The sequence below is a fragment of the Myotis yumanensis genome, unplaced genomic scaffold (assembly GCF_028538775.1).
Source record: "Myotis yumanensis isolate MYYU_CA2020_CCGP unplaced genomic scaffold, mMyoYum1.0.hap1 SCAF_5, whole genome shotgun sequence".
NCBI lineage: Eukaryota > Metazoa > Chordata > Mammalia > Chiroptera > Vespertilionidae > Myotis > Myotis yumanensis.
Window position 1 is genome coordinate 51,414,028 of NW_027223756.1, and position 13,402 is coordinate 51,427,429.

The following is a 13,402-nucleotide window of genomic DNA, read 5'->3' on the forward strand; positions in this document are numbered from 1 at the left end:
GTGTATTAATGCATCTCATTCCTCTCACACTAATACTGAATTTTTTTAATTATGTAAAATATTCATAACATAAAAGTTACCATTTTAATCATTTTTAAGTGTAGAGTTCTGTGGCATTAAGCATATTTACATGGATGTGCAACCATCACTACCATCCATTTCCAAAACTCTTATCTTCCCAAACTGAACCTCTATACCCATTAAGTACTAACTCCCTCTCTCCGTGTTGTAGTATGGGTCAAAATTTCCTTCCTTTTGGAAGCTAAGTAACGTTCCTTTGCAAGTATACACCACATTTTGTTTCATATTCTGTTTATCCATTCATCTGTCAACAGACACTTGGGTTGCTTCCATCTTTTGTTTAGCCAGCATTAAATTTTAAGAAGACTTTTCCCTGTGTAGTTTTAATTATACTTATTTGATTTATTGCAATGCGGAACACACTCACATTTTCCCCTCTTGATTAGTTATTTATATTTTAATTTTCCTTCTGTGGAATTTTTGGACAAAAGCCTTATTGACTTTAATAGGTATTATGTGGAACGGAGGGTGAGCTAAGTTTGCCACCTTACAATATGCCTTTTGGGGATATTGGTTATTTTAAGCTGGTTAGTTTCAAGAAAGGAAAGACTCAGGATAAACCTTTGCCCTTCCCCCTAGTTGCCTGAAAGACTTTAAAATAGAGGCCTTGCTCCAGGAAGGGGGATATCATCACAGGTAACTAGAGTTTAGTGTGATAGACAGGGAGGAACTTAGCAAGGACCATTTTATCAAAGTCCTCTCTGTATCTCATTGTTTCAAAATGGCTCAACAAACATTTGTTTACTAAATGTTAACTTTCACCTCCCTGTGAATTGCCTTACTTCCCTTTGAAATCTTAGGCTCCCTATTTACCTCTCCTTAGTCCAGAATGAGGTGTCTTTGGCATTTTCATGTTTATGTGAAATCATGGTGCAATTTTCTCCTATTAATCTGCTGTATGTCATTGGTATATTATTAGACCAGCCAGAAGAGTTTAGGAGGGTAGAAGGAAAATTATTTTTCCTCCCCATCAGAATCAACACAGGATTTGTGGTTCCTTGCTTAATAATATCAAGCTGCTAATAACATTATTAGCTTAGTGAGATCTATATATATAAAAGCATAATATGCAAATCGACCAGACAGCGGAACAATTGGTTGCTATGATGCGCACTGACCACCAGGGGGAAGACACTCAACGCAGGAGCTGCCCATATCCTGCAGGCCCCGATCGCCCTCTTGGTGCCTCCCCCCGGCTGGCAGGCTCCAATTGCCCAATGGGGAATGGGGAACTGGGGGTGGGTGGTGGCAGACGCAGGCGGCGCCAGGCCAAGGTGAGTGTGAGTGAGTGGGGCCCCAATCGCCCTGCCGGTTGCCCCATACTCAGAGGGCAACTGCTGTCAGTGGCGGGGGGTGGGGCCGGCTGCCGGCAGCCGGAGAAGATTGGCCCTGATCACAGGCCAGGCCTCGGGGCCCTACCCGTGCACAGATTTCATGCACTGGGCCTCTAGTTAATAATATTAAGCTAAGAACATCTTATTAATGTTTATATCTGGAGTGAAAAGTTTTAAGTCATGTATTTATTTTGCAATTTGCCACAGCTTCCTTTAGATGGCATTAGATCCTTGGACATGTATTGCAGAGATTTTTGGATGTTGCATGTTTATGTGTATGTTTTGACAACTTGATGGACTTCAAATATGATCGAAATGTTATTTGGGATCTAGAATGCAGGGTGAATCCATATGGAAGCTGGACATCCTAAGATCTCTTTTAGTATTTAGGCTCTAATCTGACTACATTCTTCCATCCTGCTTTTTTCTATAGCAAATATTTTCCAGGTCTTTGCCTTGGATTAGATAGCTATAGAACAAAAACCTTTACAATGTTTTAAAGTTAAGTATGAGGCCCTAAGCAAAATAGACTATCCTCTCTTCCACACATGGTAAAAGTTTAGATTGAAAGGGGGTCCTTTTGTTTATGTAAGGAATCTCTTCCACTTGTTTTTCTGAAACAACACTTCAAACATCAGAATTTACAGTTCTGCTTGGCATCTTGAACGCTTAAATATCTAGCTATGGGGAATTGTCATCTCCATGATTCAGATATTTGGATTTTGATGTGAAGCAATATTTCTATTCTCATATTTTGCTCCTGCATTCAGAGTTTATTTTGCTGACAGTTTGTGCCTTTTTTTTTTTTTTAAGTTCTCATGCTGCTTCAGCCCCTTTAGTATATGTTTTACTCTCAGGAGGGGGTAACCTGCCTCTAGCACATTTCACTTTGTTGTCTTGGGTTTGACCGGGGCTGGGGAGGTCAAAGGATTTGACAGGGGTCTCAGCTTGGATGATTTTGTGCTAGTCGCCCCTATACCATGCTGGAATCAGCTGGCACCAAGACCTTTGTTCTGTCTAGCCACTAGACCACATTGACTTCCACACTAGACCAAAGTACTACTGAAAACCAGAAGGAAACTCTTCAACTCACTTGATTGTTTAGGCAAAGACTTCTTTTAAGGCAAGGGGGTAGGGTGGGGCCATAAGAATAGCCTTTTTCTTTTCTTTCTTTTTTTTTTTAAATTAAATCTTTATTGTTCAGATTACATTTGTCCTCTTTTTTTCCCTCCCCATAACTCCCCTCCTCCCAGTTCCCGCCCCACCCTCCGCCCTCACTCCCCACCCACTGTCCTCATCCATAGGTGCACGATTTTTGTCCAGTCTCTTCCCACATCTCCCACTCCCCTTTCCTCCCCAAGAATAGTCAGTCCATTCCCTTTCTATGTCCCTGATTCATTATAATCACCAGTTCATTCTGTACATCAGATTATTTATTCACTTGATTCTTAGATTCACTTGTTGATAGATGCATGTTTGTTGTTCACAATTTGTATCTTTACCTTTTTCTTCTTCCTCTTCTTAAAGGATACCTTTCAGCATTTCGTATAATACTGGTTTAGTGGTGATGAAGTCCTTTAGCTTTTCCTTATCTGTGAAGCTCTTTATCTGACCTTCAATTCTGAATGATAGCTTTGCTGGATAAAGAACTCTTGGTTGTAGGTTCTTGGTATTCAGCACTTTGAATATTTCTTGCCATTCCCTTCTGGCCTGCAAAGTTTCTGTTGAGAAATCAGCTGACAGTCGTATGGGTATTCCCTTGTAGGTAATTGAGTCTCTTTCTCTTGCTGCTTTTAAGATTCTCTCTTTGTCTTTTGCTCTTGGCATTTTAATTATGATGTGTCTTGGTGTGGTCCTCTTTGAATTCCTTTTGTTTGGGGTTCTCTGTGCTTCTTGGACCTGTAAGTCCATTTCTTACACCAGGTGGGGGAAGTTTTCTGCCATTATTTCTTCAAATAGGTTTTCAATATCTTGCTCTCTCTCTTCTTCTGGCACCCCTATAATTCTGATGTTTGTACGCTTGAAGCTGTCCCAGAGGCTCCTTACACTATCTTCATATTTTCGGATTCTTTTTTCATTTTGCTTTTCTGGTTGGGTGTTTTTTGCTTCTTCGCATTTCAAATCTTTGACTTGATTCTTGCACTCCTCTGGTCTGCTATTGGGTGTCTGTATAATATTCTTTATTTCAGTCAGTGTATGCTTAATTTCTAGTTGGTTCTTTATCACAGCATCGAGGGTCTCATTAGATTTCGTGAAGCTCTCATCAAGTTTATTGGCAGCTTCTAGCACATTATTGCAAGCCCTCAAAATTGCGTTTTTTTTTTAGCTCTATAGCCTCCATTTCTGTCATGTTTTTTTGTCTCCGCATTTTTTATGCTTTCTTGGTGCACTCCCTTGTGGTCTTTGTGCGCAGTCTTGTTCTAGTTAAGCCTTGATTGTTGTAGTTAATACTAGAGGGATTTGACCACCAGGCCGACTGGCTGTGAGAATCAGCTGAGTCTGCCGTGGGAAAACTTCTGTCCTCTGGAGAGGTGTTAATCTAGCCTTTGCCTGAGGCTATCCGGCAAATGGCTCTGTGCAGGGCTTGGGCGGGGTGGGTCGCCCAGGATCAACAGGGCGGGTGGAGGGAGCAGTTATGGCTGCTCTCAGTCCCATTCCCAGAGGCTCTGCTTCTCAGAACCCCAGCAACCGCTGCAAACCTCGGAGAGAAAGCTGCCCTCACGTTCCAACTGATGCCAGACAATCCCGCCTCTCCCGTTTGAGTCTGAGTCCCTAGAGACTCGCCCGGATCTGGAGCTCAGAGTCTGAGACTCCCTCCTGATTGAAAACGACAACCGCGGCCTCAGCTACCAGCCCGCTTTGCGCGCGCACCTCGGTACCTTTGTATTTTCCACACTCCGCCTCCTCTGAGCCTTGGTATGCTGTTCTCTTTCCTTCTAGTTGAAGAGTCTCTCCTCAGCCAGCCTTCCTGTGGTTCTGGGTGATGTCCGTTCCGTCTTTTAGTTGTATTTTTGAAGTGGTTGTTTGCGGCAGCAATCTCTGGTGTTTACCTATGCCGCCATCTTGGTCTCTCCCACCAAGAATAGCCTTTTTCATAAGCAAGTGACTTGGACCATCTCTACCTTTGAACTGTTAGCATTTTCTTTAGTAAGTTATTGCTGAAAATGCTCTCTCTGTTTGTAAAGATCAATGACATATACCATCATATGCAAAGAAAAGAAAAAACGAGTTTTCATTACATATATGGTGGAAAGGTAACAAATTTAGAAAACTGTTAGGTACCAGGTGCTAACATTTATATATAACTCACAATAACTTCACAATAAATAGGATTACCTCCATTTTATTGGTACAGAACTGGAAGTTCAAAGAGATTTAAAAGAAAAATTTGCTCAAGTGTGCACAGTTAGTAGATGATAGGAAGAAGATCAAGATCCATTTCCATTGAATATATGGTGGAAATAGAAACAATTTATTTGTTTGAAACGTATTTGGTTACTTAGCCCAAATTATCATCTTTTGAACGTTTGTAAAATTCCTGCACCTTTTCTCTCCTTGATAGTCTCAGATAACAATCACCCAACTTTAGATGGGCTAAAGAGAAAATCACAGGCCCAAAATGGCATCCCTTGTGCTACAAGCCCATGAAACTAAACCTAGTTTCATACCTGCTCTAACTGCAGTTTCAACTTCTCCTAGAAATGTAATCCTGACCAACTTCTCTGGAATTTTCTAGTTAAGCACCAGTAAATTAATCTGTCACGTGGGTTCTCTCCGCAACTTTCCCCCAGAGAAAGAAGAGGCAATCTGCATGATAAAAACCCTTACCATTCCCTTCTCCCCAAAAGTTGTCCTGGTCTAAAAGCAATCCTTTCTTTTCTTTTGTAGGAGCTCCCTTGCCCACCCCTCTTCCTACAATAAACTTCCATGTAGTTGCCAGATGGGGTGCTGCCTGATTCACGAATCCTTTAATAAACCCAATTAGATCTTCAAATTTACTCAGTTAAATTTTGTATAACAGATGCATTTCACAATGTTTCTTTCCATAGTTATAGCTTACTCATGATTGGCAGCATTTTGCAACTTTTCCACTGAATTTGTAATTAGTCTATGCAGGGCTTTGAGAAATGTGGGGCTGTTCAAGGAAAAGGGTGAGGGAGAAAAGCAGTAACACAGAAGCTTTATTGGATGGCATTTGAACAAGGTTGCATGAGAGGGAAAATCCCTCACAGCATGAGACCACCCAGAGGCTTACTGCAAAGGGCCACCTTCAAGGAAGAGGAAGACTAGGGACCTCCCAGGGGAGAGAGGAATGAGAGAGGGAGCTTACCAGGAGTCTCTGGGTTTTGAGAGCTCCCCTGGCAGCATTGGCTTAGGGGCTTATCTCTGCAAGGCCCTGTCTTATTCATAGGTAATGCTGTGGGGTGAAGTTTTTGGGGTAAGAAAGCAGGCAGATACAAAGTGTCTAAAATTTCTATTGTTCTGGCTATTTTTTAAATAATTGGATGTATGCAAATTTGAGCCTGGCACCAAGGGGCTTTTGAGATAGTTGTTCCCAGCCTGCAGAGAAAAACCAAACAACTTAGGGTCTAATACACAGAGGTCATCTTTGACTTATTTTAAGATCTATTTATTGCTTTTAGAGAGAGAGAGAAAAGGAGAGAGAGAAGGAGAGAGAGAAAAACCGTGATTTGCTGTTCCATCCATTTATGCATTCATTGGTTGATTCCTGTATGTGCTCTGATCAGGGATAGAATCCACAACTTTGGCATACTGGGACAACGCTCTAACCAACTGAGCTACCCTGCAAGGGCTGACTGATTTATATAACAGTCTACCTCAAGGCACCAGAAGTACTTAATTGTTCTGGGAACAGAGAATAGCTTCTTTTGATTATAAAAGTATCTAATTCCACCACACTAATAGTTTATGAGTTCAATATTATTCTCTTTGGTTTTATTTACTTATGTTAATGGAGAATGGCACCAGATGTTAGACCCTGGTCCTTGAAATTGGCTAAGAAGGAATTCAGAGCCAAGACTCAAACACAAGTGAGAGTTTATTTAGAAAGCCACAGAGGTAGAAGTGAGCTGTATAAGCAGGGAGTAGAGTGAGAATCTCAATAGAATATTCACCAGCTTTCCAGGTGTGTCCTTTCAGGATGGTGGTCTCTACTGATTGGTGGGCACTAGGGTAGGGGGCCACTCATCGTTGCAGCTGGTCCTAATGCTAGTCACGGCATCGCTTCATCTGGTTTTGCTGCTTTTCTGGGCCTGGAGCTGAAACTCAACTGAGGGCTAGATATTATCTCTAGTTTGACCAAAACTCTGTCTTTGTGGTCAACAGACCTGAGGCATCGTTTCTAAGATAATTTGATGCAGGCCAGAGCCTCATTGTCCTGAGGGCTTAATGCTTAAGGGCATAGTCCTGTAAGGAATTATATGGGAGTCAGATGAGGCTATTCTCCTGCCCCCTTGTTATTCCTCTAAGGGGGTCTAAACCTCATGATTAGCGATGTGAAAGCTCAGGGGGTCTAAACCACATGACTAGCAATATGAAAGGTCAGGGAGTCTAAACCTCATGACCAGCGATATGCTGAGGGAGGAAAGGTCAACCTGCGGGTCAGATCCTACCCAATGCTAGGCACCCAGGGCCCTCCACCCTGGGTGACCTTCCATACCTGGCCTATCATTTCTACTCAGCTCATGTCTGCCTAACTGCCTACTGTATCACCTATACTTGGATATAGCACAGCTTTAAAAAAAAAAAAAAGACTTTGATAAGAACTTTAGCTTGGAATGGTCACTGGCATGGGGACACTTGTCATTTTTGACATTCTATGAATGTCAGCTCTAAGTCCGATGGCAGTATGTTATGAAATCCCTGATTACAAGGGTAGATATTGCAGATGAAATCAAAAGTTCCATTGCTTGCTTTTCCAGGTGAGGGTTGTTTTGAATCAGAATGTTAGAATTCTCAAGCATGTTGGATTCCTTTTTTTTTTTCCCCCTCTAGTCATTGAGGGCATCTTAGTCAAGATCTGCTTCATGGATACTGTTTATATGGTATTTTGAGTAGAAGTAACATGCAGAGTTCTGCAGTGTTTCCCAGTTCTAGAGGTTTCTTCCTGCAGAGGAATTGCTAGCTGGCAGGAAAACTTCCCCCAGGTCTGTCAAGTTTCCATAGCTTTCTATCTCCACCATTCACTCCAGAGAGGTAGCGTCATCCAAAGAGTTACGTAGTTTTCCAGTAACTCCCCTAGGAATGAGTACATAGGGGACTAGGGGACGTTGAGTTAGGAGTATGCATTCCAAATTTAGACTAGCTGAAACTTGGCTCCACCTTCACTAACCATGGGAAATTAAGCTAGCAACTTGCCTCAAGATGCCTGGATTTCCTCATCAGTGGAAATCCACTTACCAAATATTATCTATTTGATAAGATTTTTTGTGAGAATTGGCTTACTTCCAATAAAGCCTTATAATAAGGGCAACCACGTTTTGTTATTATTCAAATGGACACATATTTAGAAGGCTGTGGAAAAACTGTCTCCTGCCATTTATTTGCTTGTTCATTCATTCATGTATTTCTAAATATTCATTGGGAACACTATGTGCTAGAGATAAAATGATCAAATATATTGAGTTAGTCTTCTACCTCATTGAGCCTATAGTCTAGTGGGGAAAAAAATATTAATCAAATAGTCACAATCACAAATACAAAATTACTATGGCCGAAAGGTATATGGTTCTGTGAGAGGTAATAATGGAGGGATATGACCCCAAAGAAGTGTTTTGTGTGTTTTTTAAAATAATTCTTTGTTGTTGAAAGTATTACATATGTCCCTTCCCCCCCCCCCCCCATTGACGTCCTCCAGCCCACCCCCCACCCCTGCCACCCCTATGCCTTCAGGACCCTATTGTCTGTTTCCATGAAAAGTGTGTTTTTAAAAATATATTTTTATTGATTTCAGAGAAGAATTAAGAGGGAGAGAGAGATAGAAACATCAATGGTGAGAGAGAATTATTGTTTGGCTGCCTCCTGCATGCCCCCACACTGGGGATCAAGCCCACAACCTGGACATGTGCCCTGACCAGGAATCGAACCGTGACCTCCTGGTTCATAGGTTGACACTTAAGCACTGAACCACACTGGCTGGGTCAAAGAAGTGGTTTTTTGTTTGTTTGTTTTTAATATGTATTTTTATTGATTTCAGAGAGGAAGGGAAAGGGAGAGAGAGAGATAAAAACATCAATGATGAGAGAGAATCATTGATCGGCTGTCTCCTGCACGCCATCTACTGGGGATCAAACCTGCAACCCGGGCATGTGCCCTTGACTGGAATCGAACCTGGGACTCTTCAGTCTGCAGGCCAGCACTCTATCCACTCAGCCAAACTGGTTAGGGCCAAAGAAGTGTTTTTTAATGTGAGATCTTAAGGCTGAATAAGAGTTATCTATCTCGAATTCAATTAAGTGCTACTAGAATTACCTTTTAGACAACAAGGGGATTTCTGCATAGCAGAGGAGAACTTCATTCTACTTTCCTAACAACACTTGAAAAGACAGAAATTCAAGACTCTGACACTGAATAGGTTGATGCCTTTTGTGGTAGTAAACAAATTTATTCAGGATTTGCCTTTGACACTAAGGCTAGCCAATGGGAAATGGAATGACTCTCAGTGACACGCAGAGTTTCTTGTCCAAGGCAGAATACCCAGAGGTGCTGCCAAGCATTGCTGGCTCTCCAACCATGCCCAGTACCAACTACTAATGTTTGAGTTGAAGTTTTGTTTGACAAATAATGTTTTTACAATTTCAAAACCATAGCAGGCCTTTGAACTTTCCAAAAGGGCTCCCAAAATAGGAATCCTCACTGCATGCTGTCCTTGTGCAAATAACACGAGAATCAGGACTTGGCTCCATGAAAAGTCAATACTTTCATTTTGAAGAGAGATAGCAATTCCTCTACGATCTGCTTCAAAATATTGGAATTGATTTTAGTGGTTCTGGAATGAATGAGAGCATTAAAATATTGATTGATTGATTTCAGAGAGGAAGGGAGAGGGAGAGAGGGATAGAACTATCACTGATGACTGGCTGCCTCCTATACACCCCACCCTGGGGATTGAGCCCACAACCCGGGCATGTGCCCTGACTGGGAATTGAACCATGACCTCCTGGTTCATAGGTTGAGGCTCAACCACTGAGCCACGCTGGCCAGGCGTGGATGAGAACATTTGACAGAGGCATTGTTTTAGTTTTTAAATTTTCCTCCAAGGCACAAGGCAGCTTAACCATTACCAAGACATATGGCTTCACTAAGGTCTTTGGTAATGCATCAAGCAATTTGCAGACACTATTTGTGTTGAGGCAAAACCAATTTTGGTATCGTTTTAACGTTTTCTAATTGAGCCTTTTACTTAGGAAAAAAGAAGCAGACCGTGCAATGTGTTTTCAGGATGTAAGGAGTTATTTCAGCTTTGCTGACTTCCATTCCCATCGGTAAGAATCTTGTCACACAAGGCTCCTTCTGACTTTTGTGTTTCATTATGTTCAATGGTACAAATAAAACTCAAGGAGCTATGCATATTCTTCTTTTTTTGGGGAAGTGGGGAGGTGGTATTTCCTAGAGTATCAAGGTATCCTATCTAATAAAAGACAAAAAGGGTAATTGACCGTACCTTCGCTACACCTCTCATTGGCTAATCAGGGCAATATGCAAATTAACCACCAACCAAGATGGCGGCCGGCAGCCACGCAGCTGAAGCGAGCAGGAGGCTTGCTTGCTCCAGTGATGGAGGAAGCCAAGGTTCCCTGCCTGCCGCGGCCCAGCTCTGAGCTCTGAAAGCAACAAAGTTTCAATTATAGAACTAAACAAACCCCAGATACCTGCTTTCAGCCGGCCATGGCCTCAGAGCTGGAGCAAGCAGGACAGCAACAGAGTTTCAATTATAGAAGGTAAATAAATCCCAGAATAAAAAAAAGAAAAAAAGAAAAAAAGTAGAGGCTAGAAGCTTCAGTCGCTGGCCAGCCTGAAAACGGCCCTCAGCCCCTCACCCAGACTGGCCAGGCACCCCAGTGGGGACCCCCACCCTGAAGGGGGTGTGACCAGGTGCAAACAGCCATCAGCCCCTCACCCAGGCTGGCTAGGCACCCAAGCGAGACCCCCACCCTGATCCGGGACACCCTTCAGGGCAAACCAGCCGGCCCCCACCCGTGCACCAGGCCTCTATCCTATATAGTAAAAGGGTAATATGCAAACTGACCCTAACAGCAGAAAGACTGGGAATGACTGGTCACTATGACACACACTGACCACCAGGGGGCAGACGCTCAATGCAGGAGCTGCCCTCTGGTGGTCAGTGTGCTCCCACATGGGGGAGCTCTGCTCAGTCACAAGCCAGGCTGATGGCTGCCAGTACAGTGGTGGTGGTGGGAGCCTCTCCTGCCTCCTCAGCAGCGCTAAGGATGTCCGACTGAAGCTTAGGTCTGCTCCCCGCTGGCAAGTGGACATCCTCTGAGGGCTGCCGGGCTGCCAGATGGATGTCTGATTGCCATCTTAGGCCCAATCCCCTGGGGAGCAGGCCTAAGCCAGCAGGTGGTCATCCCCCGAGGGGTCCCAGACTTCGAGAGGGCACAGGCCAGGCTGAGGGACCCCTCCCCCCTGAGTGCACAAATTTTTGTGCACCGGGCCTCTAGTAAATAGATAAATGTTTATAATTATAATGGCATATCATATTTTCAATTCACATCAAAGGAAGGCCTTGTGGGTATTATAACTGGACAATGATGACAATTATAAATTACATTGCTTCACATCTGCCTTTTACTTGTTTAGTATAAAACAAAGTTTTAATAAAAAATACAAGCTGCACAAAACCTTTTTCTCCCCTAACTGTTATTTTAAATATTGGGGGAGACATAGAAGAAAAAAATATTTTTCCTCAGGATTGTGGGTCCCATGAAAACCATCCATGGGTGCTCTGGGTCATAAATTTCAGGCTAACAATCCTACCTATCAAGTCTTTAATTTTATAGCACTAATCTTTCTTGCTCTCGTTCCAATTTCAATTTCACCTTTACTTTATCTATTAGGTATAACTGTCTGAAGTGAGACAGAAATGAATTAAAATGTAACTTGGCCTAGCGATTTATAAATTGTGGAGTAAGGGATCACTGATGGCCCATCACTTTCCCCCCTAGTTCCCCCTAGTCACCCTAGTTCCTTCCCAGCCCTGTGGCATCAGTCCTATTGCCATCTCCTCTCCTCAGACTTCTTTTTAACACCAATGTTTCTCTGAAATTATGAAAAGTCTCTCAGGTGTTTTTGTGTAGCAGATTGACCATCTGCACATTTCAAAGAATATTGTCTTCTCCTAGAAAGGTTTCTTGACCTCTGTAGGGTCTGTAAACTCTTAGGAAAGTCACAAATGTCCTTTAGGGGGATCAAGAACCAAAATCTGCACATTAATTAACCCATTTGGAGTTCCATGTACCATGATCATTTTCTTGCTATGACTTTTTTCCCCTTTATTTTTCTAGAAGGCTTATTACTCCAGCCTGTCATTTATGATCACTTCCTCTTGGATTCTTTTTCTTTTCTTATTCTAAATCCTCATCCGTGTATATTTCTGAATGGCAACTTCCTGTTTACCTGCAGCCTGGCCCTGAATGGAAAGCCCTTTGCTTCATCTCCCCAGCAGGGGTCACCCTACTTCCTTCTCAGAGAGGCTTATAATCCAAATACCCATTTCAAGTTAAAGAATCCACCTTCTAGTCTTGACACAGTCCCAGTTTCCCTGAAACATTATAAATACTAAAGGCTCAGTGTTCACCTTGCAGTCATCTCTATCCTTATCTGATACTGGGTGGCACTCTAAGCACTTTTTAAAGGCAGTGATTTTTTATTTATGTTTTCGCTGCAAAAAGCTTTACTGTTTCATTTGGTCCAATGCATGGGAGAGGGCTTCAGGGTGGTTAAAAGAATGGCTAGTAGTTTTGGGAAGAGGCTCAGGTAAAAGCCAGACACCAGGGGGATGCAGAGGCACCTGTCAAAGGCCTCTGGGCTCCAAAGGCTCCTAGTCCTGTTTGAGGGTGAGCCTTTCGAAGGCTCAGCCCCGCCTCGGGGCCGGGCAGCCTACAGATGTGAGTCAGGTGTCGCCCAGCTTCTTGATGAGTTTCACCTCCTCACCCGGAAGTGGTTCTCCAGGAGGTCACAGAGCTGAGGGTCTGTGCGGGTAGAACCCAGGGCCTGCAGCTTGAAAGGGGCCTGGTCCAGGTTCCTCTCCAAGGCCAGGCGGCTTCCATGGCATCCTGAGTTTTGCCCACTCATCCTGGAAGAGAATGCGGCCACTGCGCTTGTTTTGCAACTTAAGAGACGCTCAGCTCCCTCAGGCTTCTTCTCCGCCAACTGGGGGAAGAAGTGGCCCACGTCCTCGAGAGCCACATCGTCCAGGTCGAAATAGAAGCCCTGAGAGAGGGAGGTGTGGGAGGCCCGCAATGCAGGCTGGCGAGGCGGTTGACCGCAGCCTCCAACTCGGTGGAATAATTCTGAGGAATTTGGGAGCTCATGGCTGTCCGGCAATAAGGAGCTAAGGTAGGAGAAAAACCTGGTGTGCTGCCTGGTCCCAGAGGTGGTTCTGAAGGTGGTGACTGGATAAGATGCAGGAGAGTGGCCCAAGGCTGGAAGAAGGGGCGTCCCTGGGTCTGTTCTATCCAAACACTGTTGAAGCAACAGACAGATCTGGGACTGCCAAGAGCACTGCCTAAAGGCAGTAATTTTAAAATTGTATTTGTGCTATAATTCCCACAGGCAAGACAAACTCAAAATCGTGCCTTACACATTGCAGGGCAAACTATGTCATACTTAGATACAAATTGCACTTTTCTCCTTTTCTTTTGTCTTCAGCTCATACTTATTCCAATACATTGGAGATTTACATGTGTATGTATTTGAAGCATTTAGAATTTACTTTGGCTAGTGAG

General features: G+C 43.3%; 1 pseudogene; it reads right to left on the bottom strand.

The window, feature by feature from the left end:
• Positions 1–12,356: 12,356 nt before the first annotated feature.
• LOC139011361 (ferritin light chain pseudogene) lies at positions 12,357–12,988 on the bottom strand (annotated as a pseudogene).
• Between the last annotated feature and the right edge of the window lie 414 nt (positions 12,989–13,402).